This window comes from Dendropsophus ebraccatus, chromosome 12 (genome assembly GCF_027789765.1).
Source record: "Dendropsophus ebraccatus isolate aDenEbr1 chromosome 12, aDenEbr1.pat, whole genome shotgun sequence".
Taxonomy (NCBI): domain Eukaryota; kingdom Metazoa; phylum Chordata; class Amphibia; order Anura; family Hylidae; genus Dendropsophus; species Dendropsophus ebraccatus.
Window position 1 is genome coordinate 80,070,517 of NC_091465.1, and position 15,409 is coordinate 80,085,925.

The 15,409-nt window shown below is 47.4% G+C and overlaps 1 protein-coding gene across 1 annotated transcript in view; it reads right to left on the reverse strand.

Annotated features, from left to right (window-relative positions):
- Nucleotides 1-15,409, reverse strand: part of IGLON5 (IgLON family member 5) — a 342,036-nt gene that overhangs the window by 104,474 nt on the left and 222,153 nt on the right.

A 15,409-nucleotide genomic window follows, 5' to 3' on the forward strand; every position in this document is an offset into this window, starting at 1 on the left:
GGGATGAGTCTCTCTCTCCTGTTCTCTCCCCCCCTCCTCCTCCCTAGTCCTTCCCCACGTTCCTCGGTCCCGCCGGTTCCTTGCTTGGTTCTGTACCCTGTACCTTTCTCCCCCCTTAGTGTCTCTCTCTCCTGTTCTCCCTCTCTCTGCACCTGTCTCCCCCTCAGTGTCTCTCTCTCCTGTTCTCCCTCTCTCTGCACCTGTCTCCCCCCTCAGTGTCTCTCTCTCCTGTTCTCCCTCTCTCTGCACCTGTCTCCCCCCTCAGTGTCTCTCTCTCTCTCTCCTGTTCTCCTTCTCTCTGCACCTGTCTCCCCCCTCAGTGTCTCTCTCTCTCTCTCCTGTTCTCCTTCTCTCTGCACCTGTCTCCCCCCTCAGTGTCTCTCTCTCTCTCTCCTGTTCTCCTTCTCTCTGCACCTGTCTCCCCCCTCAGTGTCTCTCTCTCTCCTGTTCTCCTTCTCTCTGCACCTGTCTCCCCCCTCAGTGTCTCTCTCTCCTGTTTTCTCCCCTCTGCCCCTCCTCCTCCCTCGCCCCTCCCCATGTTCCTCAGTCCCTCCGGTTCCTTGCTCGGTTCTGTACCCTGCACCCTCAGACATGGTTTATGAGAATCCAATGACAGGATATAATTAGAGTAATTCTCTCGGAGCCCTGCCATCCTGAATATTCAATATATCAGGGCCAAAACAATTCATTGTGAGCCGGTAACAAAGGCGGTGGGTGTTTACAGTACAGCGGGACGCAGTGTAGCATGGCGGAGCGGGCGGATGGCGGGGAGGCTGGCTGCACCATGTTGTGGCACGCTGAGCCGGGGAGGTTAGACAGTGCTGCTCTATACGCCATGCTATTTACAGGAACACTAGCCATGCAGCACAGCCTGTCCCCACTCCACACGCAGCCTACTATTCCCTGGTGTCAGCCATTTCAGGCTGATTATAAAGTTCTGTAATAGAATGACTGATTGGAATTGCAGACCCCCCCCCCCCCCACACACACACACACACACACTTTATATCACATCTTCTGAGCCCCCAGCAACATTTATTGCTACATCTGTGACTGATATAAGGACTTCATATTCATGGACCCCCAGTGCACTGCAACACAGACCCCAGTAACAGCAGCCACAGACCCCCAGTAACTGTGCAGCCACAGATCCCCAGTAACAGTGCAGCCACAAATCCCTAGTAACAGTACAGTCACAGACCCCCAGTAACAGTGCAGCCACAGATCCCAGTAACAGTGCAGCCACAGACCCCCAGTAACAGTACAGCCACAGACCCCCAGTAACAGTACAGCCACAGACCCCCAGTAACAGTACAGCCACAGACCCCCAGTATCAGTACAGCCACAGACCCCCAGTAACAGTACAGCCACAGATCCCCAGTAACAGTGCAGCCACAGATCCCCAGTAACAGTACAGCCACAGACCCCCAGTAACAATGCAGTCATAGACCCCCAGTAACAGTACAGCCACAGACCCCCAGTAACAGTGCAGCCACAGACCCCCAGTAACAGTACAGCCACAGACCCCCAATTACAGTGCAGCCACAGCCCCCCAGTAACAGTGCAGTCATAGACCCCCAGTAACAGTGCAGCCACAGACCCCCAGTAACTGTGCAGCCACAGATCCCCAGTAACAGTGCAGCCACAGACCCCCAGTAACAGTGCAGCCACAGACTCCCAGTTACAGCACAGCCACAGACCCCCAGTAACAGCACAGCCACAGACCCCCAGTAAAAGCACAGCCACAGATCCCCAGTAACAGTGCATCCACAAATCCCTAGTAACAGTAGAGTCACAGACCCCCAGTAACAGTGCAGCCACAGATCCCAGTAACAGAGCAGCCACAGACCCCCAGTAACAGTACAGCCACAGACCCCCAGTAACAGTACAGTAACAGACCCCCAGTAACAGTACAGCCACAGACCCCCAGTAACAGTACAGCCACAGCCTCCCAGTAACAGTGCAGCCACAAACCCCCAGTAACAGTACAGCCACAGACCCCCAGTAACAGTACAGCCACAGCCTCCCAGTAACAGTACAGCCACAACCTCCCAGTAAAAGCACAGCCACAGACCCCCAGCAACTGTGCAGCCACAGATCCCCAGTAACAGTACAGCCACAGACCGCCAGTAACAGTACAGCCACAGACCCCCAGTAACAGTACAGCCACAGACCCCCAGTAACAGTACAGCCACAGCCTCCCAGTAACAGTACAGCCACAGCCTCCCAGTAACAGTACAGCCACAGACCCCCAGTAACAGTACAGCCACAGACCCCCAGTAACAGTACAGCCACAGACCCCCAGTAACAGTACAGCCACAGACCCCCAGCAACTGTGCAGCCACAGATCCCCAGTAACAATGCAGCTAGTTCTGTGCAGTAAATATCAGATGGCCTATATCAGAGCAGAAACCCACCTCTAATAACACTCTCCACATTGTCTACCACTCCAGTGAACCTTGAGTCAGTCGAAGTCATGCCAGGTCAAGTGTTCTTCCTTCCATCCTCCCCAGCATCCCGGCTCAGACATACCGGCCATGCTCAGCTGCAGAAATGTTTTATTTAAACCGTTTTCCGGTGGAAAATCTTTCCCTTTCTCCAACGGCAAATATAGCGGAAAACAATGAAAGCCCAAAGTGGATGAGAAAGTTGCAGGACTTTTCTTTCTGTAACGGACAAGCCCTTTAAGAAGGTATCTGTGCAGGGGTCGGGGGCCACCTAGAGACCCCATCAGGTGGATATGTGATACACAATTGGCCGACCCAGGTTCAAAAAGTGAACCGAAAGTTTTTCTTTATTGATCTCTATTCATAAAGTAATAAAAATAGTCGCCGACCTTGGAGCAATAATAACGTGATAATAAGTGCGGGCGATTTATAACCATATAAAACCTTACAATACGAGTTTTTGGATCAGATCACAGCGGGGACGGACACATAGGGAGAAATCCGAATCCTCTTGTAAATTGGCCACCTGGTCGCCTAGAACAATATGGAGAACAATAACGCCTCTTTAATTGTTTGCGCTGGAAATTGTTATGTAAGAGGAAGCCGTTTGGTTTTATGTGGGAGAAGCAGCTTGTGCCACGTAACATATGGCAGTGCCCCGCACTCCTGTGGGCCTCCGCCAGAGAGATCTCCGCAGGTACAGTAGATGTGATGTAACAGGACGCTGGGAACCATTATTCTGGAAGCCAAGTGGAGGAGCGCCGGCTGCTTTATAAGGCAGGGGGGCCATTGTATTATAGGACGGTTTGTTCGCTTTCCATGAGAAGTTTATTGTTGGCAATTTGTAACTGTATCAGGGAGACATAAACAAGGGGAGGGGGGAAGCACAATGTGGTAGACAATAGACCTGCCTGGATGCCCCTCATCAAGGACACGAGGACTGTACACTCGGCCGCTATGGGGTCTTTGCAGAGAGGGGCCCCAACCCTTTTTCTATTGAGTGGGGAAAATTGCAATGTAAGCAAAGCCGGGGGGGGAGTGAGCACAATGGCCGGGGAGAAACAAACAGCACGGAAGTGCTGACACCAGCAGTATATTGGGGTCAGCTTGGATGTGGACCCCCTTCTCTTATACCTCTAATCAATGTCAAATCATAATCCAGGAAGGTAATGACTCCTTTTACTTTTATTAACTGGCGGCTCTCCAGCTGTGATTAAACTACAACTCCCATCATGTCTGGACTGGCTTTAGCTTTGGCTGGCCAGGAATGATGGGAATTGTAGTTGTTAGGAATGATGGGAACTGTAGTTGTAATTGTAGTTGTGAAACAGCCGCAGTATGATATCCGTGTTCCAGAGCTTGGGATTTGTAAGATGTATGGGGCTGATGTGCCGGTGATGCGTCAGCAATATATGTGCACTGCTGTAGTATGGAAGGTGACCCGGCTTCACATGGAGACTAAGGCTGGGTTCACACTATGTTTTTGCAAACCATTTTTTCATCCGTTTTTGCAAAAAAAAAAAAAAAATGCATATATTTGCATCCGATTTGATCTGTTTTTCCATTGACTTCCATTATAAAAAAGAATGTTTTTTTTTTTATTATATATAATGGAAGAAATGGAAAAACAGATAAAAAACGGATGAAAAAAATCGATAGCAAAAACGTAATGTGAACCAAGCCTAAGGGTTAAAACGATTTTTAACAATCACAAAACAAGAGCTACCGAAAATCATTCACCATATTACACGGAACGATAATCGTTACTACAATCGTTTACTCCCTCTGATCCCAGCAAAAGAGCTAACCATGTGGAATTACACTGATTGATTTTTAAAAAATGTCAGTACAAAATCAACTATTTCTCGCTGGTCGTTTTATTTCGAACGATATAACGATAATTTATAAGTACCGCTGACCGATTGCGCAACTGGAGCCTTCGATATAACGATAATTTGCACGATGACCGGCCTGTGTCATAGGACCCTAAAAGTGGTCTGCAGCTTCTTGACCTCATTGCAGTGCTTTCCGCTACCTACTAGGAAGTCTCTAATGCTACTAGGAGTTTCACAGTTGCAAACCATTGTCTACAAATGAATAGATGCAGTAAGGAGTTCCCCTTTAATCGTCTTTAAGGTTGATGTGGGATGCTATATCCCACTACAAGAGCTTTGGCTTAGTCTGATGAAGCATAACCAGTAATTACTGCTCTAATGTATTCTGATTGTGAACTGCAAGTTACAATGTCTGATTGCATTCTTGTACACTAGTGAGCTCTCTGCTGCCACCTCTGGTGAAAGATGCAACTCCTCCCAATCACAGGTGCCGGGGGCGCAGATCCACCAACAAGACCAGCCGATAAAAGTAAGTGACGTTTATTCAGACACAACGTGTTTCGAAGCTGCTACGGCTTCTTTCTCAGGTGACACTTGTAACAGGTGGACTACAACTACCATCAGGCAACAGCAAATAGAAGATATCTTGTCTGTATCCCACCCTACACTGGTATATTTACCGCTATAGTGGCAGCTGCATTGCCGGACCAGTCATTGACAATCTATAGGTGTCTTCTAGGAGTTGTCGGACCAGCTATAGAGTCATGGGGGGAGATTTATCAACCATGGCGTAAAGTAAAACTGTCTCAGTTGCCCCTAGCAACCAATCAGATTCCACTTCTCATTCCTCACAGACTCATTGAAAAATGAAAGGTGGAATCTGATTGGTCACATTACACCATGATTGATAAATCTCCCCCCATGGTTGGGGGGGGGGGGTATATACCTTGTCCACACCGGCCCATACAGGCCTCATCCTATAGCCGCAGCTCTAACCACACGTACAACTCTCGGCAACATATTTCTCTGGTCATAAGTGTTAACCTCTGTGATTTCTTGTTTTATTTACTGCACTGACTGCATGTTAATTTTTATGGGCTCCTGTAGTATAAAACTGTAATATTTAATAGCCTGCTGGCATTGACTGATGATTGAATTAGTGCCTGCCTGGATATATATCGCCATATTTGTGGATGCTTTAGGACTCGCGGCGTCACCGGCGACCCCCCCCCCCCCCCTCCGGAATAATTAGCGGAATCATCATTATATGCCACCAGTAATTTATCCCGAGTTATGGAGAAAACACACAGCCACTTTACTACAGGCAGGTAGCACACACAGCCGCTTTACTACAGACAGGTAGCACACACAGCCGCTTTACTACAGGCAGGTAGCACACACAGCCACTTTACTACAGGCAGGTAGCACACACAGCCGCTTTACTACAGGCAGGTAGCACACACAGCCGCTTTACTACAGGCAGGTAGCACACACAGCCGCTTTACTACAGACAGGTAGCACACACAGCCGCTTTACTACAGGCAGGTAGCACACACAGCCACTTTACTACAGGCAGGTAGCACACACAGCCGCTTTACTACAGGCAGGTAGCACACACAGCCGCTTTACTACACGCCGCCTTCCATGATGATGGATCCCGGACATCTAGCAGTATAGGATGTGGTCAGGACTGGCTGGGGCTAGTGACATCGTCATACCATCTGTAGCATGCAGTCAATGGCTGGCAGACTGTAAGCCCCTCCAGGCAGTACTGTAGCTATAGGGGGCTCAGGCGCTCTATCGTATAGGTTGACGAATTGTTTCAGGAAATTAAAACATTGGCGAACCAGGCGAGATCGATCCGCACATTAAGTGAAAATTCATTTGCTTGCTTCCCTTCTGTTAATTTGTTGTAGTCCTAACATTTGGATATTCGGATGGACAGATCAATGGAACATCACTCGCTTCCTTTAGTTGAATCAAATGAAAAAAAAAAAATACAAATTGATTTGTCCATTGTATTCTAGGGGCTGGGAAATTTTCGAGCCTCTGTTGGTGACTGGAGATGAGGAACAATAGACGCCCTTGTTTCAGCTTTGTGGTTGAGGTCACAATCAACTGCAGGACCCTATCTGTACATGACAGCCGGATCTACAAACCGTGATGATGTCACTGAGCAGCTCTTGGGTGGTGACGTCACTGAGCAGCTCTTGGGTGATGATGTCACTGAGCAGCTCTTGGGTGATGATGTCACTGAGCAGCTCTTGGGTGATGATGTCACTGAGCAGCTCTTGGGTGATGATGTCACTGAGCAGCTCTTGGTTGATGATGTCACTGAGCAACTCTTGGGTGATGATGTCACTAAGCATCTCTTGGGTGATGATGTCATCGCCTCTGACCTCTGACCATCAACCTTTTCGTGTATACCGATATATATATATATATATATATATATATATATATATATATATAATCTTTTTTGGAAAATTTAGGGAGTGTGAGGTGCGTTTACAGCATGCTGCCTTATGCTGAATGATGCAGCAGGTGCTGCAACCTCACTGCGCTATGTCTGTAGTGAACTGAGATGTTCTGCAACGGTGAACTGGCAGGAGTGCTGAGGGAGGGGGGTAGGCAGGATGGGAGGACAACCAGGAAGTATAGAACTAAGACCCCCAAAGCATGAACCTTTGGTGGAAGTGGGGTAGACAGGTAAGTAATGCTATATATTTCTGTATCAAGTGACACCTGAGTACCCCTTTAAGCAGGTTAAAGGTGGGTGTGATTGGTACTGTAAGCTTTGCAGCTAATTCAGGGTGCTATCTCTTTAGGGAGACACTACTCAGCAGCATTGTAGGGGACACTGTTGGGAGGGATTGCATTTTGGGGGCATTTTAGGGGTGTAGCTTAAAGAAGATGAGGATGTAAGTAATGGAGAGGTAGAAAGGGCCTGAGGGCACACATAATGTCCGAGCCCTGCTTTTCCATTAAGATATCTTACAAGATAAATTTCCCCAAGTTTGTTGTTTGTTTTGGGCTATTTTCTCCCCTGTAATCTATGGGCCGGTAAAGTGACAGGTGAAATGACTGTGGAAATGGGTGGATGGATGGGCTTAGCCGTGCGGTGACCTTCACAGTCACATCACTTGTAGGCTGCACATTTAGGAACATTGACTAGGTGAATAATCCTCTTCAGCTACCAGACGCTCAGACATTGAAGTATCTGGTTTCCTTAGTAGCATGAAGTTGGTTCACAATGCCAACAGCAAATGAGGTCAGCGAGCTAAACCATACATTAAAGAGGGAGACTGGAAAAGAGATCTAAGCGACCTACAGAGAGTGCGACCGGGCAGTCTACTAAACAGTGATGGAGAGTCGGGGAAAAAGAATTACAAATGGAATGAGGCTTGGGTCTATACACTTAATGGTTACAGGATGATGAGCGGGGGAGGGAATGACTGACAGCCTGGGCTGCCGCAGGTATGTAAAGTGAGCGGAGATGGAAGGAGCGACCTTGTGATTATATCGGAGGGTAAGATACGTTATAAAACGAGGGAGCTTTAGCCCGGTAATTGAAATCACGACACGTGGCCCCCGTACAGCTCTGTATTGTCATCGGGTAGAATGGAGACCTCTGCATTGAGCCGGGTGCCGAGCGCAGGCTAATAAAGGGGTTCCCTCGCTATTGTTATGCGACTTTCAATCATCACATTCATCTTCTCCATACATGAGGCCACGATTCGTTTTACATAAAAGCAGCGGGAGAGCTGAACCCTCGGTGGCGGCGGTGGCGGAGGGCTCTTAATGTATTAATTTCATTGCCTCTGTCCTCGAGGAACGTTACGCTGCTCATCATCAAATGCTTAATAGCGATATTAATGGGAATGTTGGAAAACAAGCTTCTTGGCTACTGTCTGCGTTGTGCATTTATAATACAGATGGAAAGAGCAAGTGAAGCAGAACGGGGAACGGAATGGTAATAGACACGTTGGATTGTTCCTATGCTGGTCATTTAAAGGGAAACTTAAAGTGAATGTTCGCCTTTTCAGGTTAAATATTGTGCGGCGATTCATCTTATAACATGTATAGTAGTTGGTGCCCCCTGTCCGATACAGAGCAAAACAATCCAATTCTGGCTACCAGCAACCACAGCTAGAGGGAGCCCTGGAGTTTAGCGAATACTGTCAATGCAATAAACCTGTACTTAGTAAGTTACGGGCTGTACCATTTAACATTATGTCACTGCAGGTCTGTGTAAGAAAAAATAAAGATTTATTATGAACCTTCTGAGACTTTCTGACTGATGACCTATCCTCAATATAGGCCTTTAATGTCCAAACGATCAGCTCCTTGCCAGAGCCATGGCACCTGCAACACACAGTTAGTAGCACACAGCTCCATATATTGAGTAGTGGCTGTGCTGGGTTACTGCAGTTCTCATTTTCAAATCCCCTGGTGTCAGAAAGTTATACAGATTTGTAATTTACATGTTTAAAAAAAACAAAAACTTAAGTCCTCCAGTACTTATCAGCTGCTGTATGTCCTGCAGGAAGTGGTGTATTCTTTCCACTCTGACACAGTGCTCTCTGCTGCCACCTCTGTCCATGTCAGGAACTGTCCAGAACAGGAGAAGCTTTCTATGAGGATTTGCTACTGTTCTGGACAGTTCCTGACATGGACAGAGGTGGCAGCAGAGAGCACTGTGTCAGACTGGAAAGAATACACCACTTTCTGCAGGACCTACAGCAGCTGCTAAGTACTGGAAGACTGGAGATTTTTTTTTTAAATAGAAGCAATTTTCAAATCTATATAACTTTCTTTTAATTTTTCAAATATATAGAAAACAAAGTTTCGCTGGAGTACCCCATTAACGTGAATAGAACTGGACTGCAGTAACCCACTACGGCCACTACAGAAAGTTTGGAGCTGTCTGCTCCTGATTCCATTCACTATGCTGCAGCTCTGAAAAACCACTGATAGAGATGGGTACTGGGTGTTTAGCCTCCACCAATCAGATATTAATAGCTTCATGGACAATTCCTTTAATCGGCCTCGAATTCCAGCAGGGCAGGGCTATAAGATATGCTGGTTTAGTGTTTGCCCTCCCTTGCCCCTGGTGTTCCTTTTGGTGGGATATTCGTGGTGTGATCAGATGTCCCTCTGTCCACCTCCCCAGGATGCAGTCTCACAGACACAGGACAGAAGCTGCAGCTGCATCCCCCTCCTCTCTCCTAGTATATAGACAGGTGACTGTATAATCGTGGACGTCTTGGAGACGGCTTTGTCTCTCCTGTCTTATTCTGCAGACAGGCTTCCCATAGGCCTGGCACAGCCCTTGGATTTTATACATTACCTCTCATATCATACACCATCTTTTATTAGAAACTCAGCGCTCAGGCGGAAGGCTTTTCTGGATCCCTAGGGAAACGGAGCTAATATAGCAGGTTGTAATACCCATCAATGGATCAACATGAGCGTCCTACGCAAATGCTATACTTTAAATTTTAAGACCTTAAATGAGCTCTCAATACGTCGGAGAGAGTTTCTCAATGCTCACATCCAGCATGATCTATTAATAATTCTCCGATCACTTGCAGCTGGGAAAACCATCCCCATAGACGCGCCATCCATCAGGCGCCCGGGCCTCTTACTGCGGCTGCGAGGAGAGAAAGAAACGGATAAAGGTCCCAGGCCGGAGCCCCATGGGCGGCATGTGATGGAGCAATCATGCTACCTGGATTACTGATAGCTCTGCGCCAGCCTGATACACTGGAATTAAAGGGGAAATGCAACCTCCTAAAGACACGGTAGAAGATGACAGTCTGTGAGCATAGACCGTCACTCATATCCCTTGTTCTAGTTATGGGAAGGAAGGTTTAATAGGCTTGTATGGACGGTACCTGGGGCTGCAGGGGAAAGCTTCCTCTCCTTCCCAATGGAATTAACTATTATCAGCCAAACAGGCCGCATATTGCCAAGTATAAGACCCAGTGATCAGCCGGGATTGTGCACCCGAAAGGTTATCATTAGTATGGTTAGCTGGACACCTCTCTTCCCTTCCTGCCCCTCCTCTTATCTCACCCTTCCCTTCCTGCCCCTCCTCTTATCTCACCCTTCCCTTCCTACCCCTCCTCTTATCTCACCCTTCCCTTCCTGCCCCTCCTCTTATCTCACCCTTCCCTTCCTGCCCCTCCTCTTATCTCACCCTTCCCTTCCTGCCCCTCCTCTTATCTCACCCTTCCTACCCCTCCTCTTATCTTACCCTTCCCTTCCTACCCCTCCTCTTATCTCACCCTTCCCTTCCTGCCCCTCCTCTTATCTCACCCTTCCCTTCCTGCCCCTCCTCTTATCTCACCCTTCCCTTCCTGCCCCTCCTCTTATCTCACCCTTCCCTTCCTGCCCCTCCTCTTATCTCACCCTTCCCTTCCTACCCCTCCTCTTATCTCACCCTTCCCTTCCTGCCCCTCCTCTTATCTCACCCTTCCCTTCCTGCCCCTCCTCTTATCTCACCCTTCCCTTCCTACCCCTCCTCTTATCTCACCCTTTCCTTCCTGCCCCTCCTCTTATCTCATCCTTTCTTCCCTTCTTGCCCCTCCTCTTATCTCACCCTTTCTTTCCTTCCTTACTCTTCTCATCTTTCCCCTTCCCTTCCTTACTCTTCCCTTCTTGTCCCTCCTCTTATCTCACCCCTTCTTCCCTTCCTGCCCCTCCTCTTATCTCACCCTTCCCTTCCTGCCCCTCCTCTTATCTCACCCTTCCCTTCCTGCCCCTCCTCTTATCTCACCCCTTCTTCCCTTCCTGCCCCTCCTCTTATTTCACCCCTTCTTCCCTTCCTGCCCCTCCTCTTATCTCACCCCTTCTTCCCTTCCTGCCCCTCCTCTTATCTCACCCTTCCCTTCCTGCCCCTCCTCTTATCTCACCCCTTCTTCCCTTCATGCCCCTCCTCTTATCTCACCCTTCTCTTCATGCCCCTCCTCTTATCTCACCCTTCCCTTCCTGCCCCTCCTCTTATCTCACCCCTTCTTCCCTTCCTGCCCCTCCTCTTATCTCACCCTTCCCTTCCTGCCCCTCCTCTTATCTCACCCCTTCTTCCCTTCCTGCCCCTCCTCTTATCTCACCCCTTCTTCCCTTCCTGCCCCTCCTCTTATCTCACCCCTTCTTCCCTTCCTGCCCCTCCTCTTATCTCACCCTTCCCTTCCTGCCCCTCCTCTTATCTCACCCCTTCTTCCCTTCCTGCCCCTCCTCTTATCTCACCCCTTCTTCCCTTCCTGCCCCTCCTCTTATCTCACCCCTTCTTCCCTTCATGCCCCTCCTCTTATCTCACCCCTTCTTCCCTTCATGCCCCTCCTCTTATCTCACCCTTCCCTTCCTGCCCCTCCTCTTATCTCATCCTTTCTTCCCTTCTTGTCCCTCCTCTTATCTCTCCCTCTCTTCCCTTCCTTACTGTTCTCATCCTTCTCCTTCCTTTTACCTTACTCATCCCTTACTCGCCCTTCTCTTTCATCCTTCTGTTTTTTCCCTTAGTCCTTCCTTTCTTACCCCTTCACTCACTTTATGTTCCCCTTCTTTCTATTTCCTTCTTGTTCATTCTTCTTCCCTTCCTTGCCCTTTCTTCATCCCTTCTTTCCTTGCTCTTCTCTTTCTTCCTCCTCCATTTTGTCTCTTTACACCCCATCTCCCATTTCACCCATCTGTTTTCTCTTTTTCTTTCTCTTCCCACTATTACCCATCTTCCTTTCCTTTATTTCTCTTCTCCCTTGGTCTCTCAGGCAGATGGTATTTACTCATGGGCGAAGTTAAGATAAATCATGGGCGTGTCCTAATTTGTACTATTGTTTCTCTCAGGCGGATGGTATTTACTCATGGGCGGGGTTAAGATAAATCATGGGCGTGTCCTAATTTGTACCATTGTTTCTCTCAGGCAGATGGTATTTACTCATGGGCGGGGCTAAGCTAAATCATGGGCGTGTCCTAATTTGTACCATTGTTTCCATGGAGGATGATGTGAAGTTGGATGTGATCACAATACCCTGTACATGGCCAGCAGTCTTCGGCAGTATATATAATATAGTATATAGTGGGGACTGGGGACTACTATGAAGGTGATTGCCGCTTGCACCGGGCAGGCAGGAAATAAGCTGTTGACTTGAGAAGCCGTCTGAAATTTCGAATCCAGGCCCCATATATTACAGAGATGTATTACTGAGCCGTAAACAGACAAAAGAAGATAAAGTGAGCGCTCACTGCCATAAATACAGGTAAGATGCCAAAGCCAGGGGGATGTTTAATTAGAATTTTTTCATGATGTCATTTTTTTTTAAAGGAAATTAAAATGAAACATGACTTATGGTGCGAGCGGCGCGGATCACATGGGAGCAGCTTCCATCCTACTGCGAGAGAGCAATCCTCTTATTATGTGGCGGATAAAGGTGGAGTGTAGGTCTCCATCCATCACCTCCGGGTACTGTGTGTATAATAAGGGCGGACATAGTGGAGGAGACTACTGTGGGGTCTCTGGAAAGAGGGGACCCTCTGCTTTACTATAATGAGGGTAACTGTATTGTTAGAAACTCATTGTCTAGGCTCCCTGTAGCGCCACTGCAGGCGACATGAAGTATTACATGGTTCTCATTGAAATCAGTGGGCTGTCTGTGTAATGCATGGATTAGCCAAGTTCTCTCATTTCTGATTAAGAGTGCGTTCACACCTACAGGATCTGCAGAAGATTTGATGGTGCAGATTCAAAGCAAATCAATTCTGGGCCATCAAATCTGCTGCAGATCCTGTAGGTGTGAACGCACCCTAATACATAAGGTTCCTTAAAGGGGTAATCTTATGGTGCGTTTACACAGAGAGATTTATCTGACAGATCTTTGAAGCCAAAGCCAGGAACAGACTAAAACAGGGAACAGGTCATAAAGGAAAGACTGAGATTTCCGCTCTTTTCAAATCCATTCCTGGCTTTGGCTTCAAAAATCTGTCAGATAAATCTGTCTGTGTAAACGCACCCTTATTCTTTCAAATCAACTTGTGTCAGAAATATATATAGATTTGTAATTTACTTCTATTTAAAAAATCTCAAGTCTTCCAGTACTTATCAGCTGCTGTATGTCCTGCAGAAAGTGGTGTTTTGTTTCCAGTTTGACACAGTGCTCTCTGCTGCCACCTCTGTCCATGTCAGGAACTGTCCAGAGTAAGAGAGATTTCCTATATATGGGGGGGTTGCTACTGCTCTGGACAGTTCCTGTCCAGGCAGAGGAGGCAGCAGAGAGCACTGTGGCTGAAAAGAAAACAACATTTCCTACAGGACATACAGCAGCTGATAAGTACTGGAAGACTGGAGATTTTTAAATAGAAGTAAATTACAAATCTATGTAACTTTCGGAAACCAATTGATTTGAGAGAAAAAGATTTATTGCCGGAGTACCCTTTTAAAGACACCAATTTTACCCATTAAATGGATTTCCTAAATCATACAATTTATTTAAAGAAAAAACCCATAAATTTAGTAGCATGTAATACCCAACCCGACCACTTGGTGTGCTGTTAAGCTGCAAATGTCCCATAGCAGTGTAGAGCACTTCAGCCTCTGTATGTTAATCATCTAAGCCGCCATCTAGTGGCAGAAATACTCAATGCAGTCAGGCACATCCTTCCACTTTGCACAATGCAAATAATACATGATCATGTCACGTTAACATGTCAGAAAGCGGCAGCTGTATTAGTCTGACTGTGTCGGATGACAATTTGACGCCTACTACATCCGCGCTCTTCCGAGATCTTGCAACAATGCACATCCCTTTAATAATGACACAGATCCCGGCAGACAGTTGTGTCTGAACACAGCCCTTTAATAATGCAGGAACTACTTCTTGTAGCTGGAGCGAAAACTGTGAAAACCTACGGCGGTTTCTTAAAGTGGATGACCGTGATCTTCTATGTTTTTACCGTCACACTACATTAAAGGGTTTATATATATCATGGAGGCGACCAGGGACTGATGAGGCCTTATGGGGGATGTAAAGCTTCTCTGTGCTTAGCTTAAAGCTTTCTGTACACGATGGCCGCATGCTCATGTCTATCCTGATCTCTCATGTTCTGGGAAGAAAGAAACCAGTGGTGGCGGCTTATCTCCCCAAGAACACAGAGATCATTCTCTCCCCTGACGCCTCCTGTTAACAGCCAATCACTGGCTGGGCATATGTCTTCTCCATTAAAGTCAATGAGAGTCATAGAAACAGCTGGAAAGCCAGGGGTCGGAGTACCCCATTACTGTATCTGGTGCCATTATAGTATTGATCCCATTGTACATGGCCTAAAGGGTCCTGGATTTGTCTTTCGGCTATTTTTTTTCAACTGGTTTCAGAAAGTTATATAAATTTGTGATTTACTTCTATTTAAAAATCTCCAGTCTTCCAGTACATATCAGCTGCTGTATGTCCTGCAGGAAGCAGTGTATTCTTTCCAGTCTGATGCAGTGCTCTCTGCTGCCACCTCTGTCCATGTCAGGAACTGTCCAGAGCAGGAGAGGTTTTCTATGGGGATTTGCTGCTGCTCTGGACAGTTCCTGACATGGACAGAGGTGGCAGCAGAGAGCACTGCATCAGACTGGAAAGCATCCACCACCAGGACATACAGCAGCTGATAAGTACTGGAGAGAATTACACCACTTCCTGCAGGACAAGGCTATACCTCCACTCAGTTTATTCTGATCCTGTTTTTGGGTACGTTCACTAAACTTATTTTTTAATGAAAAAAACGACTATTTGTTTACAGTGACAACAACGGACATTTTTGCGATAGAGAAATGTGTCGCATTAAATTCAATGCAACCACGGCCGTTGTTTGACACTCATTACAAAGGCCGTTGTTTTTGAGTGCCAAGTACCGTACCGTGTGTGAACGTCAGTCGGATGATAGTGACTAATAGCGTTACACGGGGGTGGATGGGATATAGATGATAACAGAGAGCGCCGGTGACTAAACCCGCCTGACCGTGGCCCATGGCGTGACGCTATGACACAGTATGTACAGTATGGTGTATAGTATGTTCTATGCTGATGGCGGCTCCTGAATCTCATTCTTCATGGGATGTCGCGCCGGCGCCCCCATATGGGATATGCACATTTG